This window comes from Solanum pennellii, chromosome 10, assembly GCF_001406875.1.
Source record: "Solanum pennellii chromosome 10, SPENNV200".
Classification (NCBI taxonomy): domain Eukaryota; kingdom Viridiplantae; phylum Streptophyta; class Magnoliopsida; order Solanales; family Solanaceae; genus Solanum; species Solanum pennellii.
In genome coordinates, this window is record NC_028646.1 from 30,787,999 (window position 1) to 30,810,225 (window position 22,227).

Genomic DNA, 22,227 nt, shown 5'->3' on the forward strand with positions numbered 1-22,227 from the left:
GAAATATGATCTTGAACAAATTTGAGATGATCATTAATATGGAACTTTTAAACTATATAGAAGGTTATGATATCCTTGAAGTTGAAAGTCGGAATGATATTCTTCTTGTGTGAACGATGGGCTTAGGGGTTCGTTGATTGGAACGACATGAAATCATCCTTAGGGACGTCGTGAAGCCATCCTATTTAACCATTGTGTGGTAGACCTAGTGGACCCCATTCGTAAGGTTTATTATGATTTGGTTTTGACTTCTGTATGACACCTCTTAATATGCCCTTCAATTAAATTACTCTATGAGAACGAACGCTAGCACCGAGAGAGTATTATTGGGGAGTGACTCTACTTAAGAGAAGACTATAGTACCAGAAATCCTCGATATTTTATGCTTGGGGAGTGACTCTACTTAAGATGAGACTATAGTACAAACAAACCCTCGATATTCCTTAACCATGTGCCTACATTGGAATGTGTCCTAGTTGTACCTTTGGCAAGTAAAACACCCTCAAATGGAGTAGGGTAGACTCCATATTCCATGCCTAGATAGTATTGTCGATGTCGACTATTGACTAATCTTATCATGTGGGATACATTCTAGTATTTTATAGGTTCTACAAAATTTAGGCAGTGGAATGGGACACCATTTAGACATTACATGAGTAGGCCTTGAGGAGGCTAGTGTATAGGTTCCTAGGTCTTCTCCAAGACAATTATGTGAATGTCTTTAATTGCTAAATATTTCTTAATGGCTTAATGAACATAGTGACTTAATCTAAATGCATGTAAATGGAAATGTACTTATCTAGAGTATCTTAGAGGATAACTTAGTTAAGCTTGGAGAGGGTGTATAGGCAGTCTCTTCATGTTTTACTTAGGTGAATCTTAGAATAACTTTAGGTATTGCTTTAATTGAATATAGTTAATAATCTTATATTACGAACCATGAGGATCTCTTAGGTGTATGTGAAAGGGGTTGTATGGGCGACCTTTCATATCTTACTCAAGTGAGCCTTAGGACGAACTTTGGTAGGACAGTCTTATGCTTGTTGGTTTGAAGTTACGATATGCTATGTTGTGCAATGTGACTTAAATGTTCTTTGGATTATTAAAGTGGTTTATTATACTTATATTATGAGGTTTTCTCTAAAAAGAGCATGTTATACAGAAATATCCTTTTAATATCATTTTAATTGCATGTTGCCATACTTAGTGCATTCTAATATACTAATTCCATTTATTTTATCTTATCTCCAAAAGTGTAGGTGGCAATTAAAAGGAGTCTTCAAAGTGAAGCTTGGTTATTAGCAATCATTCAAGCAAAGTTGTGGTATGTCCTCAATAGATTCGAGGACATCACTATGTTTAGTTTTCTTTGCTAAAAAATTATAATAGACTTAGATATTTATATTCTGGTGATGTATGGGCCATGACGCAAGATATTCGTGCGTCTAAGATGGAGACTTTGAGACTTGGTCTTTCTTATGATTTTCTATAAAAGACATATTTTGAAGTATTATTATTTTGTGTGAAAAGTTTTAACTCTCTACTATTTTTGATACATATATGCAATTAATGATGTCATGAGGATTGTACAAGACCTCTAAGAGGTCAAGTGCGCCGTTACACGATTTGAGAATACCATTTCTTCTAGGTTATACTCTCGAGTTGTGACAAACTTATTCATCTATAAATTTGACAATCATAGACTAGTAGACAAGTGATTCATCTATAGCTCAATATGCTTTATTGAGACCGCATGTGCATCCACATATGCCGTCGATAGTAGAAAGTTACCTGAGAAAAGAAGATGATGTAGTAGAAGCTAGTAGAAAGGTGTAGGATGCAACAACAAAAAAAACAAAATTATCTCAGAAGGTGGTCCTGATCCCCAGACCTCCACCACGATTCTCGTAGCTACTATTGAGAAAACAGAGGATGGTAAATATCGCCGATTCATCACTATGTTTAAACACATTCCATCAATGTTCCGCTGATAGAAGCTTTGGAGAAATTTCCCAGTTATGCTAAGTTTATGAAGGAAATGGTGACAAAGAAGAGGTCAGTGAATTTTGAGGATAGTGACATAATACAACATTGTAGTGCTATTGCTACATGGTTTGTTGTGCAGAAGAAGGAGGATCCTGGTGCCTTCACTATTCCATGTACTATAGGGTTGTTATCTTTTGTAAGGAGTTATGTGATATTGGAGCAAGCATAAATCTCATTCCATTGTCCATTTATAAGAAGATGGGTTTGGGAGACCCAAAGCCTACTACGATGCAGTTACTGATGGCCGATCGAACTGTGAAGAAGCCCAAAGGTATACTTCATGATGTGCTTGTGAAAGTGAAGTTGTTCATCTTTCCGGGCAATTTTGTTATTCTTGACTGTGAGGTTGATTTTGTGGTTCCCATTACTCTTGGGAGACCATTCCTTGCCACTGGGCGTGCACTAGTCGATATGGGAAAAGGGTAGATAAAGTTTAGGCTGAGCAATGAGGAAGGAACTTTCAAGATTTGTAGGTCCATGAAGTAGAGTGTTGATCCCCAAACTGTATCTACTATATCCTACAAAGTTTGAGAGTGTACCTGAAGTGCTAATTGAAGACCAACTAGGTGTTGAGGCACTAGCAGTGGTCATCATGAATTTTGAGAGTGATGGTACTGAAAAGTATGATTCTTTAGTGGCTGCAAAAGAATGAAACGAATATCAGTCAAAGTCGAAGAAATTAGTGTTTGATATGAAGCATCGTGAGTCTCCACCTGCGAGACCATCTATTGTGGAAGCCCTAAAATTATATCTTAAGGCTCTACCACCTCATATGAGGTATGGGTTCTTAGGTAGAGATGACACTTCCCAGTGATTATTGCTTCAGAGTTGAACGAGCAACATTTAGTTCTTAGTGGTAGTTTTGAACACGTTCAAACGAGCCATTAGTGGACTATTGTGGATATTATTCGGATCTCTCTCGGTATTTATTCCCACAAAATCTAGTTCATGCCAGATCACAAACCGAGTATTGAGTACCAAATAAGAATCCACCTATGCAAGAAGTAGTGAAAAAGGAGTTCGATCAAGTGGACGGATGTTCGAGTCATATAACCAATGGCGGACAATAGTTGGGTGTGTCTTGTTAAGAGTGTGCCCAAAAAAGGGTGGGATGAGTGTCATACCTGATTAAAGGAACGAGCTTGTTCTTATGCGGCCAGTGACCGGTTGCAGAGTTTACATGGACCTCCAGAATTTGAATGCTTGGACTTAGAAGGACCATTTCCCAATACCCTTTATGGATAAGATGTTAGACAAACTTGCGTTTACCTTCACATGTCCCTATGGGACTTCCATATTAAAAAGGATGCCGTTTGGGTTATGTAATGCACCGACCACCTTCTAGCGTTGTATGATGTCGATACACTCTGATATGGTAGAGGACACTATCGGTGTGTTCATGGATGATTATTCTGTGGTTGGCAATTCCTTTGACTAGTGCTTGAATAATTTGGCTGAGGTGCTTAAGAGATGTGAGGATTGTAATTTGTTGCTAAATATGGAGAAATGTCACTTTATGGTGAAAGAAGGCATAGTGTTGGGCCATCGAATCTCAGAGAAGGAAATAGAGGTTGATCGGGCAAATGTTGAAGTGATAGAGAAGCTTTCTCCACCATCTCTGTCAAGGGTGTGAGCAGTTCCCTTGGGCATGCTATAAGAGGTTTATTAAGGGTTTTTTGAAATTTGCACACCATTTATGCAAACTTCTCGAGAAGCAATGCAGGTTCTATTTCAATGAATCCTGTTTGAAAGAGTTTAGAGAGTTGATAGAAAAGTCGGTATCCACACACATTATTATTTCACCATATTTGAGTTAGCCATTTGAGGTGATGTGTGATTCTAGTGGGGTTGCACTTGGTGTGGTGTTGGGAAAGAGAAGGAATAAAATCCTTCACCCCATCTACTATGCGAGTATATCTCTGAATGAATCCCAAAATAACTACACATTAACTTAACATAAACTTTTGACGGTGGTGTTTGCATTCGAGAAATTTTGCTCCTATTTTCTTTGCACGAGGGTTATAGTACATACCAACCATTTTTCTTTGAGGTATTTGATGGAGAACAAGGATTCTAAGCCAAGGTTGGTAAGATGGGTATTCTTGCAGCAATAGTTTGATTTTGCTGTGAAAGATAGAAAGGGGAGAGAGAATCAAGCACCTGACCACTTGTTTGGATTTGAGGATGAAGATATGCCAAAATTAGGGAAATGTCTGAAATTGATGATGCATTCCCATATGAACTTGTATTGGCTCCTTCTCAGTATCTAATCCCATAGTTCACAACTTTGCGAACAATTTGGCAAGTGATATGGTTCCATCAGATTTGACCTTCCACCAAAGGAAAAAGTTCATCCATGATGTGAAAAGGTTATTTTGGGATGAGCCTACTTATATAAGGGTTGTGCCAATGGAATTATTTGTCGTTGTGTACCTAAGGTTGAGATGTCAAGTGGTCTGGAGGAGTGTCATTCCTCACCTGTGGGTGGGCACCATAGTAGTCTCCGAACTGCACATAAGATCTTGCGGTGTGGGTATTATGGGCCAACCATTGACCAAGAGGCTTATCATTTCACCAAATAATTTGATCGGTGCCAACAAGATGGAGGAATTTCAAAGAGGAAAAAGCTTCTCTTGAATCCCATTCTAGTGATTGAGCTATTTAATGTATGAGACATTGACTTCATGGGCCCATTTGTGAGTTCTCATGGGATGAAATACATTCTTGTGGTGGTGGATTATGTGTTTAAACGGGTGGAAGTAGTTGCGCTCCCAAACAATGAAGGGAAGAGCGTCAACGCATTCCTAAAGAAGAATATTTTTCTACAGATTTGGTACACCAAGGGACATTATTAGCGATAGTAACTCGCACTTTTGTAATAAATTGTTCAAAGGGCTTCTGAAGAAATATGATGTTCGTCACAATGTGGCTACTCCTTACCAAGCACAGACTAGCGGACAAGTTGAGGTTTCTAATTGGGAGATCAAATAGATTCTGCTGAAGATTGTGAATGCCAATAGAACAATTGGTAAAAAAGGCTAGATGATGCTCTCTATGCCTACCGCACTGCATACAAGACGCCCATAGGTATGTTACCATACCAACTTGTATATGGGAAGGCTTGTCACTTACCGGTCGAGCTAGAAAACAAGGAGATGTGGGCGATGAAGAGATAAAATTTGGATTGGACCAAAGCTTCAAAACAGAGACTAAATGAGTTCAATGTGCTTGATGAGTTTCTCCTAAAAGCATATGAAAGTTCCGCCATCTACAAAGAGAATATTAATAAGTATCATGACTAAAGAATTGAAAAGCGAGAATTTGTTGTTGGTGATTTGGTGCTTCAATTAAACTCAAGGTTGCGCTTGTTTCAGGGCAACCTCAAGTCAAAGTAGACAAGGCTATTCTTCATCACCAAGGTGTTCCCAGATGGAGCAGTTGAGCATGAGAACAAGAAAGGCGCAAAGTTTACAGTTAATGGACAAAGGATAAAGATCTACCTAGGGCATGAAGAGAGTGTTCATTAAGTGGTTGAGTCCTACCATGTTGATGAAGTCTAAGTAATAAGGGTCTTGTATCATGCCGCGACATTAAATCAAGCAATCCTTGGAAGGAAACCCAAGGTGTACCCTCTAGCCAACGAAGGTCTTATTTTCCATGTAGAAATAGTCATTGTTTTGTTTAGTAGAATTTTTCAATTTGTTTGGTATTAGTGTTGGCTAAAGATTAGTGTAGAGTCCGTGACTAAAAAGTTTCCAAAAAAAAAAAAAAAGACCTAATTGGTGTTACAAATGCAGAAGGCTAAATCAGATATCTGCAGAAAATGATATGGTGCAGAGGTATACGGACCCAATCAATGGGTCGTTGTTCAATCAACAAACCGTCGATGGTGTACTTAGATCCCATGTAAGTCTAAAATTTGTTCTAAGTCGAAGAGTGATTGACGTTCCCCATCGATGGACCGTCGATTGATCTACGACCCGTTGATGGGATTTCGTGGATCCAAGTCTCCTAGTGAACTGACCCAACCAAAACGATCTTATTTAAAACCAACTCTTTCAAATTCATTCCCTCTTTCCATTTTGTTTAAATTTTCCTTCCTCAACCGTTTCATACCATCAATTCTTCCTATTTCAATCCCCAATTAAACTCCCTGTCTCCCAAAATCATTTACCCCATCACATTCTTCACATTCCAAACATCCTCTCTCTCAAATTCTCTTCTTCCATTCTCAAGAGTCCGGCGAGCACGTGCAGACGCGTAGGCTACTTCTTCAGAGTTCATATCACTAAGTGCACAAAACCGCATCACTCCAAACTTCTAAGAAAGGTACTTCGATTTCCCTTACTTTGAATTCTTGCTCAAAGTTTAATATAAGATTTAGGGAGTGAATCTTTACCTTGAGATTTAACTAAGTTAATTTTCATGCTTAAAGTAGAGTAAATACTTCACTTCGAATGATAGACAATGGTTGTGTAGCAAATGAGTCTATCTAAAATGTCGTGTGTCTTTGTCTTCCAAAAGGTTCTGACTTTTGGTTCCATGCTTTCATTCAATAAGATTCGATAAAATACAAAATAGGAATCCTAGGAATGACGAACTAGTACTTAGGGTATTCAAAAGAATGTTTTAAACTTGATTGTGTTAAACTGGGTCGCCAAAGAAACTGAAAAAGGGAGCCTGATAGAGGTCTGGATTATGTCCTAGGCCCAGTGTTGGAGACCCCATCTATGGATCATCGATGGAATAGCGGGTCATTGAAGATGTTTGTCGATTGAAATGCCCAGAAAAAGCATAAGTTCCGCACCTCAAAAGTGGACTATCGACGGAACGTTCTACACGTCTGTCGTTACAATCAGAGAACCTGATTTCACCCCATCCTAAAATAATCCTAAGTGTCAAATGACGAAAGTGGACTACGGTTCACCGATTGATCGATGAACCGTTCTGCACGTCTATCGTTCGCATTAGAGAACCTGATTTTCAGCCCATCTAAAAATAATTCTAAAGTGTCAGGCGATAGCGTGAACTACGGTCTGTCGATTGATCGACGGGTCGTTGATGGGTCTTGTCGATCTTAATCTTCAGTACTTATTATGTATTCTGGGTTTCATGTTTTTTTTCTTCGTTGTTTCCAAGTGTTTAGTTATGCTACTATGATACTAACAACTACTTCATAGGTACTGATGGCTCCAAAGAAGGACATTGTTTATGTTAAGAGGGGCAAATAAAAATCAGTCGCCCCATCTCTTCGTTTGATCAATGAGGACATCGATGATGCCTATGTTCCTTAGGGTAGACACACCCCACTAGCTAAATCCTGAGCCACTAGGGGAACCCCTTTAAAGGGGAACCCGGACGTAGTCACTACCTCCTAGTCAGATGAGGAGCACACACTAATCGGGTCACCAACCGGGGCAGCCTCCAGTTCAGAAAGAGGCTCAGCATCTGGATCTGAGACTGCTACAACTTCATGTTCTGGGTTGTCCCAAGCCTCAGTGTCCAAATCAGCCACTTCCTTCGGTTTTAACTCTCAGGGAGACACTGGATCAGGGGATCAAGAAGGAGAATCCTCGTCTAATGAAGCCGATAGTTCGAAGGCTGCACCTTCACCCCTAGTGGATGGCCCCACTCCGATTTCCGATTTACCAAACCGCTAGTGCATGGAGAAGTGGCAGGCATACAGTTGTGCTAAAATGCTCAATGAGAAGGGGGTGATGACTCGATTGGTCACTGAGGAACGTCACATCCTCATATGGAGTTTGCATACGCTCCCAAAGGTGCATAAACTTTTTGATCTCCAAAAATGAGGTTGGATGGCACAGGACGTTGACAATTATAGAGAGGAGATTGTTCGGGAGTTCTATGCCTCCTACATATCCATGTTTGAGGGCTATTGATAAGCAGGTAAGACCTGCCAAATAAGACTTTTTCACCTCTACAAATGTTCTGGGGTGCCAGGTTGACATATTTGAAACCACCATCGGTTCATAGTTGACCCGCAATACCTCAAAGTTTTATTATACGTAGGAGATTGTTCAGAGTGGTAAGTTTCAGAGGAGTGCAGAGAACATCAGGATGTAAAAAATGGCTATCTAGGTATATCGCGACAAACAATGTGAAAGTCGATTAAATTATAGATCCCCGAGGGCTCATCAAAAAGGACACTCTCACATTTTTGGAACAAATTTTCTGGCTTTAGGTCTAGCATTGATTATCGCTCACAAAGTTCTACAATGTACTTACATATGATAGGGTTATGATGGTGGAGACAAAAGTAGTTGGCCTAAATATAGACTTTGCTTGGATGATTATAGCGGAGATTCAAGAGAGCGCATTCAAGACTTCTACCACTTACCCCTTTCAGTGTCTTATCTTCCAGATGTGCAGGGACGAGGGAGTGCAAATTTGGCACTGTCATAGGGTCCATCGTCTAGCAAGGACATGGGATATAGGCGTAATAAAGGACGAGGCCAATGTAGCGGCACCCCGTCGAAGGCCCCAGATTGAGGTTCCACCACTGAGCGAGAATTTGGAAGACAAGGTAGAGCTAGTCCAAGGGGATGACCATACCATACAAGATCATGCGGATCCCACTGCGGCCTCCTTCTCTAATGTTGCATGAAAGGACCCCAACTCATCCATACTACGCCACCAGCTGCAGCTTTAGTCTCTCTAGCTCGAGTCCTGAAGTTAGAGGCACAGATAACTACCCTCCTCCATCACATTCAGTCGTGGATGCCAAAATCCATATCCTAGGCAGAGAACTGCATAGAATAGCGGGTAGCCAAGAAGGCGGAGCAGAAAATTCAGGCGGTTCACAAGCACCTTTAAAATTTCGAGCTGCGTGTTCTAGCACGACCAACCCCCGGCACTGACCTCACTACTAGTAAGGCTAAGCTTGCCTTACGGCGAGCCGATGTTGCTGCTATCCTGTAGATGTGGGGGACTGAGCCAAAGATTGCTCCCACTAAGCTAGGTAAGGACACGGTGCTAGAGGCCTTGTTCAAGTTCCATAGTGATCACAGTCCGAGCAATTTGTACCAACAGGTAGCTCTCCAGCCACAACACTGAGGCCTGGGATGAGGCCCGTGCAAGCTAGATATATTGGATAGAGCTTGAGAGAGCTAGGAGGGCCTCTTAAGTAGATGAGTAAATATGTCAAAGTAGAGAGCTAGCGATGGCTACTGGGGAATCCAGTTCTATATCAGTGAACAGAGAGAGGAGAATTAGTGATGGTGCGTAGGTTGATGTTGGCACTATTTACAGTGGCCCAAAATGATGAACCTGCGGGTTCTGGAAAACCGAACCCATCATTTTGATGAGAAAATGTGCAATACGTTTTCTTCACATACCACTGTATATCGTTGATTTCTTATGTATTGGGGACAATTGCAAATTTTTTTTTTGGGGTGGGGTAAATTGTGAGTTATAGGTTGAAGTCTGAGTAGTCTAACTCACAATCCACTCTTGGGGTTTTCTTGTCTATGTTATTTTTCCTACAGAGACTGTTTAAATTTTTATTGAACCAGGATGTTGTAGTGAGTACAACTATAGAAGCATAAATGAAGCATGATGGACAGTAAAAATGATACTCCGTCCATTGTAGTTCTTGCATGAATAGGTTAGGATAAGTTGAATGTGTTTGCTCTAAACATGACATAAATAGGCACCCACTGCATAACCTTCAACAAAAAACTGAACTGGGTAATTTGATAATCTGATACTGCAACGATATGTCAAGAGATTTTGAGGATATTCGAGTGTTCAACTGTTGGTACCTACTAGAACTTGCCCGGTTGCACTGGAAGGGAGTCTACACTAGAAGCTATGAAGTGATCATAGACCCTTTTTCAAAATAGCCAATATCAAGGTTAAAAGATGTTGACCAAATGAAATAACTTTCCCTTTTGATTTGAACATGTTGAGCCTGTAATAGACAAATTTTTTTGATTTAACAATTCCCCTTCCCAGGGTCTAATGTTTTGGCCCCAGGACATGTGAACCTTGACTTAGTCCAAAAGCCTAAGATATGGGTGCCTAATACCGAAAGTAACCTCTTCTTGGCCCTGACTCGACCTCGGGTATTTTATACTTTAAATCATGGAAACCACAAGTTGAGGGTGGCTACTATGGGAGAAGGCGCAAAATTAGGTGTGAAAAAAGATTGTTGTTTAAAACAAAAGTGTGAGCAAGAGAAAAAAGTGCTTTTTTGAAAGGAAAAAAATTAAAATATAAATAAAAAATGAAAGAATAAATAAATAAAATAGAGCGAAATAAGATGGAAAAGAAGAGAAAGTCATATTTAAAAAGGGAACTAAGGCAAAGGAAATAAGAAAACAAAATAAGAGGGGGTCAAAAGATATAAAAATAAGTACAAGGCTTAGCGGTAAGGTCAAGGAGTGCAGAAAGTCACTAAATGTACCCAAATGTACCACACCTGACCCCAAGCCTACATTACAATCAAAGAATGTCCTACCGAGATCCTAGAGTTTAGTGTGGTCAACCTAAGCAGCGAAAATAAGGGCAAACATCTCGTAGGTCTTGTTCTGCACTTTCTTATTTTTTTATTCTCTTTCCACCTGAACATCATTTGTGCAAAAGAAGACAAAATAATTTGTTAAAGTCAGTACGAAAAGGCTTTAGAAACACACAACTCTTAAGTTAAATGCATTAGAAATGTCGTGAAATCACGACACATCAATGCATGTTCTTGAAAAAAGTCATTTTTGATGTTATGGTTTAACTAAGAGTTATATTCCATTATTATGTGCATTTCGATTAAATTGCATTCATCTTTAGTGGTTACATTCTCTCCTACTCTATTCATGTTATCATGAGTTCCATTTGAGGATGATTATTCCCAAGTGGAAGATATTGTAATAAATCGTAAATGGGAATGTTGAAAAGAAGAGGAAAATATGGAATTGGGCTGTCAATAGTGGTCTACAAGTCCCATCTACAGAATGTAGGATTTCCTACAGGTCACAAAAAGTCAATTGCTGAAGTTGTGTTGAGTTTTAGAAAAATGAAGTTTCAATATCTCATTTTATGATAGCCTTCGACGGTCCTTCAATTGATCTGCGAGTCATTGATATGTCTTGTATGAATATCCCAAACTTAGTGAAATTTTTTGATCAAAATTTCACTTCTACATTTGGGGTCTACGAGTGGTACGAGGTCCTACAAGATATGGAGATGCTCCATCAAGATTTGCTTAAATCTAAGGCTCCTCTTAATGGGGTTGGTTGTTATTTTAAAGTGTTTTTGGGTCTTTCCCATGGGTGATTGATAACAAAACCATGTTACATTATCCCCTATTTAACGCATGTATAAGGGGATTAAATTCTCAAACCACTGATTCCAAATCATTCACATACTTCCTAAATTTCTGTTTTAGATCACTTCCAAAATTGTCTCTAAGGCTAAGAAAGATTAAGTTAGGGTTCAAGTAAGGATCTCCCATTCACCATATATTGTGGGAATTGATAAAAAATGTATACTAGTATTCACATATGTACTCCTTTCCGTTGTAAGGTTCCTAAAAGCTCTAATTTTACAAGTTAGATTATTTATTAAAAGTAAGAGTTTTATTTAATCTACATAGGTTCTTTTAAATTATTATTCAATTGATTATTTCTATATTTTTATGCATGAATTGAAGTAATTACACGATTTTAAGTATAATTCATATGAACCTTGGAATGGACTATGATTTTTTATAATATGAACATATGATAAAGCTTCCAAACAATGAATGATGAATTTAATTATGATAATACACATTTCATATGAAGTTGATGTAAATGATTTGATGATGCTTTGAGAGTAAAGAATCAATGATGTTGTAAATAGTGTTCTCATATACAACTATGAACATGATATCTAACAAAATTGATCCATAATGTTTAAAGGTTTTCTTACCTAGTTTGAATGAAGTTCATAAGATATTCTAAATGAACGTTAACTTAAGTTTGTTGATTAACTGTTCCTTTCCATGGATGATGAGTATAATATTATTAAACACTATTCTGTTGGACACCAAAATTTGATACATTCAAATTATACTTCCCTAAAGAAGTATAAGCGGTCATATCAAGTAAAGAATCCAATTATTAGGTTGGGGTCACTCCCACGAGAAAAATGGCTTAGACTTAACTTCAATCTACGATTACGTCTATTTAGTCAAGTCCTTTCCCGAAACAATTAATTAAAGGGGGGGGGGGTTGTGTATCAAAAATGTTTAATTTTTTCTAAGTAAGACAGATAGAAAATTTATAACATTAGTGTTTATCAAGTGATGAGAGAAGCTACGGTGTAAATGTTCCCCATAGGTTCGTAATGCGTTAATCCTAACTATAACAATCCTTTCCTAGTATCTTGCATGCAAAGTGGTAAGTGATTATCCTTAATTCCTTGGTCCGGCAACTAGAGAATTTCACTCTGTACCTTGGTCTGGCTACATGTGTCTACTTTACTAAACCTTACCTTTACCTCATAATAAGCATCACATTCAATGAATGTCTAAGTTACTACTTTGCACCAATTGAAACTAGCCTATTAGATAGTGTATACTAAAACTATGTTGATAATTCTTTTCCTATCACCTACCTCCTTCGTCCGGAAAGAAGAAATACGGCAAGTTCTAGTGTGTGCACTCGTTAAAAAGAATTCTAAATGAAAGAATTATCAATATATACAAGACCCTATTCTAGAATTGTTATTTAGCTAGTTTTACCTTGTTAATTACCCATGGTTCCCACAACCTTAGTTGTGGATTTAGTTACCCATGCTAAGAATTACACAATTCATAATAGTTAACCAAGAAATCATGTGCTTACTTTAACAAGTTTTTAAGAAAACCAATAAATATCACTTGAATTCACTAAAATATTGAATGAAACGATTCCGGAAAAATTCAAGTGTTTACCAAAAACCAAAGTTTTACTTCCAATAATACAAATCTGAAAAATAGTAAAGAGTCTAACCCCAAAAACAATGTTTTTAGTCCTATTTATTATGATAAAGTCCTAAAATAAAAAGGAGTTCTATTTAAGGAAAAAAATCTGTCCAAAACGCATCTGACGTCGACGACCCTACTGACGGTCCGTCGATGGAACGACGGGCCGTCGATAACTTCCGTCGATCCATACATCAAATCTTTTTCAGCTTCCTCTTTTCAACACTTTTTGTTAACATCAAAGGACCAACATCACGGTCCGTCGATGGCCCTCGTTCCTCCATACTTAGTGGTTTCTTAAGGCCGGGTACTAGGACTACTTTCTGTTACTACCGACGGTTAGCCATGATAGTCCATCAGTGGATCGACGGACCATCACTTCTTTTGTAGCCCCACACTTGATCAGATTTTTCCAATTTTATTTCAGCTGCTTGGACCTTCAGTTAACGATTATAACCTACAGACCGTCAAAGGGTCGACGGACCGTCGGTGGCTCCGTAGTTATCACTTCTGCACATTTCAGCACAGTCTTCATCATTTTCATTCTGGACAATTTTCGTGCAAACACAGAGAAAAACAAATCAAAACTACTAAAAAAAATACCTTAGACACACACTAGAATTAAGGAAAAGGCATTGGAAGTACCGTAAAAACACGGTACATCAACACCCTCAACTTAAATTCGTTGTTTTCCCTCAAGCGACGCACTATGACTCACCACAACACCTTTGTACAAAAGTATCTTCTTTTAAGCTTTCACAATCGTCTGGCTATCAATCCCAATTATTTTAATTGTTTATATGCATGATATCTCTCTTAGGCTCATTCATGTGGATCAAACCATGACGCAGACTCACTATGCATCGACACCTCTCCTCTTTTATCTCTCTCCAAGGTACCAACTTTCCAATATTGCAACTAGTGTCCTCACTTTAAAAATAATCCTCCTTTTTCACACATTGATTTCAATTTAAGTATAAGGATTACTTTTCAACACTCGCTCTCAGAACCAATTAACATTTAGTTGATACTTGTCGCCATAGGTTTGCTCTTATTTTCACTGCTCTAAGTTCACCATATTATACACTCAGGATCACGATAGGACTTTCTTGGCTTGAAACGTAAGCTCATGGTCAAGTAGGGTAACTTTTGATGCACTTTAGTGACTTGTTTCCCTCCTTGTTATAACTGCTAAGCATCCTCCCTTTTCATCGTTATTATGCCCAACTCTTCATCTTCTTATATCTTTTGCCATGCTTTTCTCCTTTATTTTTTCCTTTTGTGCAAATGACCCTTCTTTCATTTTTATTTTCAAATTTTTTACTTGATTTCAACTTTGATTGAGCCACTTTTATTTTCTTCTTTCAATAATTCTTTCAACCCTGCTTTCTAGGACATTCCTCATAATAGACACCCTCAACTCATGGCTTTGCCATGAGTCAAAGTACATAATATCCAAGGTTGGGTCAGGCCAGGACGAGCATTGTTTCTACATTAGCCACTCTCAAATTATGCTTTTGGTATAAGCTGAGGTGCACATGTCCAAGGAGGGACCAGGGCTAATACATTATCCCCAGAAAAGATGTGTTGCGATAGAAAAGAAAGGTCCATTGTAAGCTCAAATTATTTGGATAAAAAAGGATTAATTTCATTTGTTTTTATTTCATTTAGGGTAAAGATTGACTATGTTGAACAAGGGCCTATGATCCTTTCCTGATTGTCTGACACAAGTTACTTTTTGCAGGACTAACCGGGCAAGTTCTAGCTTGGTAGAAATGGTGGACTATTCAAATTTCCTCACACTCACTTAACACCTCATTACCCTACCAGATTATCGGACACCTAGTGCGAGCGTTAGATCGAGGGTCATGCAATGGTGTATATCTATGTCATTCTTAGAGCCAACACAATAAATATTCAATATGCCTAATCATGCAAACATTCATTTTAGATGGGATATCATTGTATTTTAGCCATCATGCTTCAATTTCACACATACATTGTACAATGTAATAGCGTCGGATCAACAGCGAAATAATCAGTCTTTTGGGGGAAAAGAACACAGGCAAGAAAACTCAAGAGAGGATCATGAGTTGGGCTACTCAGATTTCACCCTAGCACTCACTTTCCATTAACCACACCCTCAACAAAAAAGCATGCATTTGTCCCCAAAGCATAAGAAATATAAAACAGGGTGGTAGATGAAGCAACCCTGAGGCGCATAGCACCAACGATCAACAAGCTGGCGATTCCGATTTCCCGAAACCCACTCCCTTAGGCTAGGGACACCATCAGTAGTTTCCGCAGCAATAACAGCACCTTCAGTAATGCTTCTCTCAACATCAACAATCCAGGAGCTAGACGCCCTAACAACCAACTCATGATCCCTCATCTGTCAGGCCTCCTCATCCATCAACGAGGCTCTCCTCGCAGCCTCTAAATCAGTATGCTCTATCTTCCTAGCACGAACCTCATCACCCTCTCTGGACAGATGCCTCTTGGTTTTCTCATGGGGTGGCGGTGGTGGTGGTGGCGCAATGGTGGTCTAGAACAGTGCAGCAAGCAACGTATCCTCTGCAGGGTCTAAGAGTGTGGCTTGAGACTCAGGTACCACAAATCTAGAACCCTTAGACTCGCCACAACAGCCTGGAGAGTCGTCAAATCAATAGTTGGGGCTGGCCGGGTGAGAACTCTCAACTCGAAGGCGTCCAGGCGCTGATGGATTGCCAGAATCTGCCGCTCAGTGTGCTGGGAAATGTTCTTCTCAATCTGCTTCTTCGCCACAGCAATGGACTTATGCATCCAAGGCTGGATATGGTGCAGTAGTGTGGCCGTCTGGGCCTCTGACTTCTGGACCCTAGCAGTCGGGACAAGTGCTGCAGATGGAGTGGAGCGGGAGGAACTCAAGGTTGTGGTAGTACCCAGGATATACTCAACCAGGGTGGTGCCGGTAGGCTCTGATGTACTCTGATTAGTCCCTTGGGCTTGTTCTACCGTGTTCGCTAAGCTCTCACCTACCGGCTGCACCTTTACTCTGGGCCCTTAGTGGGGTGCCGCATCATTTGCCTCATCCCGGATGAGACCTATATACAACATCCTAGTGGGAGTCCTGAGAATGTCAATATGCCATATAGGCACTCTAGCAGACCTACAAAACTCGAAAATCAAGCAGGGGAAAGGGTACGTGGTTGTGGCCTTAAAGAACCTCTAATGAATGACTGCCAGCAACAGTCTCGGAATGTCCATGTCGAATCCGGCAACCAAAGCAGCTATAAATACTGCCCTATCCCAAGTAACAATGTTGTCAGCAGTAGTGGGGGATAGGCAGTGACCTACAAATAGCCAGATAAATTTGGTCGTGAATGTAAGGTTGGCCTTTTTGATAACCCCTCTGGTCTCCGCAGCCAATCTACACCCTTGCCATCCACAGATATGTGTTGGGATATCCACCTCTTGGTGGTCTCTCTCAGCCCCAGATTACAGTGAAAATGGCCTTCCTTAATTAGCTTCCACCGACAGTCAAACTCGGGGGTAAGGATCTCCCTGGTAGTATTTTTGTCAGCGCCGTATAAGAAACAGAAAATAGTAGCTAAGGAGATGTCTACCCTGCGGCCACAGACTCGAAGATGATCAAGTGGTTCCTATTTAGCGGGATTAGACCGCCTATCCAGGGAAGACCTGAGGTCGCTACATAATATGCGTAGAACTCTCACACTACCTCCTCATTGTAGCATCCAATGCTCCTGACCATCCACTCTAGCCGATGGAGGGTGAAGAGAGCATGTACATTAGGAACAGTGTGAACACCCCCTATAAGAACTCGCCGCTCGACTATCAGAGTCTGAGTCATGACCCTTAACCGACAGTTCAAGCACCACTAAACGTTCTGTAAACAGAAGAGGAGAAGTGGCGGGCTGAGCATTTATGAACTCAGACAAATCATTATCTTTTTAGAGTGTAATTATTCCCTCTTTAATATTATAATCTCATAATGAACAGAAACTGTAATATGAGGTTCTTTTTTGCACCACTTTCAGGCGTTGAAAAGTGTGTAGTGTAAATGTCGTCGTTGTCACAACTGTGCTCTACTGACCAATCTTCTTTTGCTTTATGTCATGATTGGAGTCTAGACCCCATACGTGACCGGCGTCGTTGACATCTCAGAGGTCACAGACAAGCCTACATATGTCATCGTTACTTCACCTAGATTAATTCTAACGGAAAATTTGAACTTTTTGTTACTTAACATTCATATTAGACATTCTAATTAAACTCATAAACGTTCACAATCAACCATCTAATATTATGATCATCAAATGAAAGAAATAGTTCAATACTGCATTAAGTATACACTTTCCAGAATGGCACCAATACAATGTCTGAAACAAAATGAGAAAGAAACGCTAGTGGAACATACTCCACTAAATAAAACCTATATCTCAACTAGAATATAATGGTCAAGCGTCCTCGAAATCATGAGGGCCTACCAAGTCCGGATGAATGCTCCACATCCGGATAGTTGTAGCGTCATATTTTAAGCTCTAGCATTCGCCTGTGCCTGCACCTAAAAGTATAGAGTTGTATGGTATTAGTACACACTTTGTACTAAGTGTGGGTATATTCAAGAACACACCAAGGATATGCATGATTAAGAAGAGCTCTCTCCTAATGATATGAATTATGGAAAGTCAGGTCTGTGGACTTGCCAAAATCGGATTAGGAAAGTCATGCTATGAGAGTGACATGCATCATCATACTTATTAATTTGCATACAACACATAACATATTGCACATATCATATCAAATAGTTCATATCATTCATTTATATGCCATGAGACCTTGGAATCATGGATTTGACATTAGGACTTCCCATAATGAGGGCTTAACATATGAAACCTCAACTAGGAAGCCTTCTTTAGCAAAACATAGTCTACTTCATTCATCCATACATAATTCATTTTCATTCTTTCATATACTAGTGCAAGCACTAGTCATACCTAGGATGTAGTTTAAGACGCTCATCGAGTTCGCTGTGCAATGACCAAGAATAACCTAGTGTCATTACTTACCTCTTAATTATCCTATCCTAACACCTTTGGTATCGTTCATTTCATTATGTATATTCTTTGAGGCTGGACTCATTCTTTATTTGGGAACTTTAACATTAACTGACATAGATCATGTGAGCATCATGAAATCTAGTGTTTAACCCACACCAAAAAGAGGTGGAATCACCGACCAAAGTAAACCAAAACATGCTAGCATATATAGGGAAATCGAACCCTGCTAGAACCCTATATTGGAAGTATAGGTTCAAAGACTAGGAGATATGAGGAGACCCATACCCATCTGGATGGACAGTATAATCTCATGAGAATTACACAAACTCTGCCTTCCCGAAAGAAGGAATCGCAACTCATAACTAGCCTTTCGGTGCTCACCATAAAGTTCCATTACATTCATCTCATACATCATAGAATTTGGTTTGTAACATGAGGGATTCATATCACATTAGATGATTTCTCATCTCTTAATTAGTATTAAGTATGCATTAACTTCAATACTTTCACTAGAGTGTTCATAAAGACTGGTCTCTTCATTAACTTTACACTCTCATAGGTGAGTATTTTTTGTGACCTTATATTTGGCGTATGTATAGCTTGTCTCACTTGCACTAGCCTCATGTGTGATGCCACCCTGTTCTTTCTTAACGTCTTTTTATTTCATCTTTACTCACCTTTCATTATTTGTCCATCGTATAACATACATATTCTTTCTTAGAGTTTACATTGTGGGACATTGATTCTACGCGTAGATACAACTTGTCTCACTTGTACTAGCCTATCCTCATGTTGCCACTCTTTCTTTGCTTATTCATCGTTTAGTATAAATATACTCCCTTAGAAATTTCACTAGTGAAACTGATTTTTAGGCATAGATGCAGGTTGTCTCACTTGCACTATCATATAGTAATGTAGTCACTTCTTTCTTTAAATATTAACTATTAATTCATTCTTAACACTTTCTTTTGAAGTATGCTTGAGATTTTACTTTACATCATTCTACACTCCCCTTACGTGAATGTTCATCTAGTCTTATGCCAATGCACTTGACCTTTTAGTTTGTTTCACACTCTTACTTGAACATCCTAGGTTCACATCATTTCATTACATACATCTTAGGTTCACTTACTTTGAAACGTATGCTGGACTTATGAATCCATATGTACAAGCCATGAGTCTTCATTCATAATTCGTCTGAGTGACTCATTCTTACCCAAGATTAAGTGACACAAGACTTATGAAGATTGTTGGGATGCAAAGATTTTCATTTCGATCCTTAGAGGCAGCATTCATTAAGTATTTGTTCATGTACGACTTATGTGTCGATACGGAATTGGGCAATAAAACCCGACTTCGAATCCCTTGAGAAACACTTAATCTTATATTAAACTTGATGATTGCATTTTTCATATTTGGGGGACCCTAGTTCGATCCTCATCACTCCAATAATATTTCCTTTCTTTTCCTCTTCTCTTTTTCGTTAAAGGCAAGGAGGTTGTGGGATTAATTTCACAAGCTCATTCTTTATCTCTTAATTTATCTCTTAACTTTCTCACTTATTCATGGGGTTGTGGGTTCAATCCCCACTCTTCACATTTATTTTTCTCCTTTATTTTTCTCCTAACTGTCTCATCCATTCCAGAGGTCATGGGTTCAATCACCACTCTCCACATTTATTTTTCTCCTAACGCTCTCATCTATTGAAGAGGTTGTGGGGTCTATCCCCACTCTCCACATTTATTTTCCTTTCATTATTCTCATAATATTTTTATGTAGTTTACATTTTGTGACGTCTTGGGTTCAACCCCCAATGACCTCACAATTTTTAAAAACCTTTAAAACATAGCTAACTTTTCAATTTTTTGGCCGATACCAACATTTCCAGCATGCTGGAAATTTGATCTTTTTCAATCCATCTTTCTCTCATGTTTTAATGTTGATTCTTGGAGTAATTAGGTTTACATTTTTCCAGAAACATTACCCTTATAGGTACATCACACTTTTAACATTTAAATATACAAAAACACAACATTTATAACACAACAATATTCAGGCAGCAACATAGTTATTTTACAGCTCACTCATGCTCAAACAATTAACGTAAAACACTTTTCCTGAATACATCTTTGGTTCCTTACACTATTTCCAAATAAACATTCAATACATAATCACAACAAGACCTGAAGTTATCTACCAAAAGACATACCAACGCATGCATTGAATCTTTCAAAGGATCTAATGACAGGGGCATGCAACGGGGACAAACTTAGTTTCTCGATTGGAATTTAAACTGAACTTAGGGGTATTTTGGGAAAGGGACCAAGAGAAAAGAAAACCCATACCTTAATATCGTTCCACACTTGTTTAAATGCTTCCAATTTCCCAAAAAACCACCGCTTCACCACCAAAATCCCAAAAACAATCCGTTGAGAAGATTGTTGTTGATTTTCAGTTTTAGCTTAGCTTTTTGTTTTAGTTATTGTGTGTAAGTTATTCAAGAGTGAAGAACTATCATTTTCAGTTCTTTTACTGAGAAAAAATTTGAGAATGAGAGGATTAGGATTAGGATAGTTTGGTGGAGACTTAGTCAAACTAGGACTCCCCATTATTTATTAATTTTATTACTATAAATTTTTTTATTAAAAATATGATTTTACCTTACATAAATAATCTTTTAATATATTAATTATTTCAAATAATTCACTTAATTAAATTAAATCAATTTATCCTTGCTTCCACCAAGGCTCGAACTCGGGAGCAGGTAGATTTTGCTTAAAGGGTCAATTTGGCAACCTCTACCCGAATTGCCCCTCCATCATATTAATTAATTAATTAAATAAATATTCAGGGTAAATAAAATACTACCCTTAGCCTTGGAAAGACCATTTTACCCCTAGACCCTCTAAACTTAATGTTACCCCTTTTTTAGTCTGGTTAAGACTCATCCAGGTAAATCTTCATATTTAGGTGCCTATATGGATGGACCCAACCTTCCTATCTCAACTAACTCACCAAGTTATTGGCTTGGCTCTTGCAGAGGTTCAAACGTCTTGTTCTACACGCATCAATCCGTGTGAACCTGGTCTAATCTAGGCATACTAGATACATTAGGCATTACTTAGCATAGTCATTTTAGGGTTGTTACATTATTCCCCCCTTAAGAACATTCGTCCCTGAATGACACTACACATCATTTTAAAATAAAGAGGTTTATTTTCGAAAATATTTTAACATACTTGAGACTTTGCTCTTTGTGAATTTTTGTTTCACACTTACTCTGGATAATGCATATTACTCAAGCTTATCTAAAGCTTCATATTTGAGATTGAGGAACTTCCTTCTCAATCGCACTTAACTTTATGCACCTTAAAACTCATGCAACACAAAAAATAATCATGTCTACGCTATACAAAAACAGCAACATGACATGCAAACATGATTTCATTTTAACTGACATAGTGCAATTATTACACATATGATTTTGGACTTACACAACCAAGTCGACTATTGCACTAAAACTTAGAGTTTCTTCAACAAAACTAGCCTTAGGAGGAGTATATCTAACCCCTTAGAAAACGTCTTGTTGGCCTTAAGATTTTAAATTATATGGCTGGTGTGTTTGGTCCATGCCCTGCCCATGTATATCCTATCTCATTTAGCAACTAAAACCGCACTACCCTGGTTTAATAGTCTATGTTAGCATAACACTTATGGAGAAAATCCATACCTAATCTATTCAATGCTTTTTTATTGGCGATTATCTAACTTACATATTAGTAGGTTGGTGTACATCCTTGAAACCTACTAGCCGCTTCGAATTAATAGACTAAGGAACTCCTTTCTAAACTAGTCTCATCAAAGCATATAACATAAATAAAAACATAAGTCACATAGGTTAGCAACCAACATGATTACTCAAACATAATAAGTCCATACTAGTGCATAAAACCATACACATGAAAAACTATTTTAGGCTACTCACTCGATACATCACAAGAGGTGTCTTCCCCTACCCCACTAGACTTGATTGCGAAGAATCCTTGCCTCCTTGGAGCCTCTTCACTTGAACCATTCGGTTGAACTTTCTCCTACCTTTTTCTCGACCTCTCATACACGGACAATCCTTCATCATGTGACCCACTTAGCTACAACTATAAC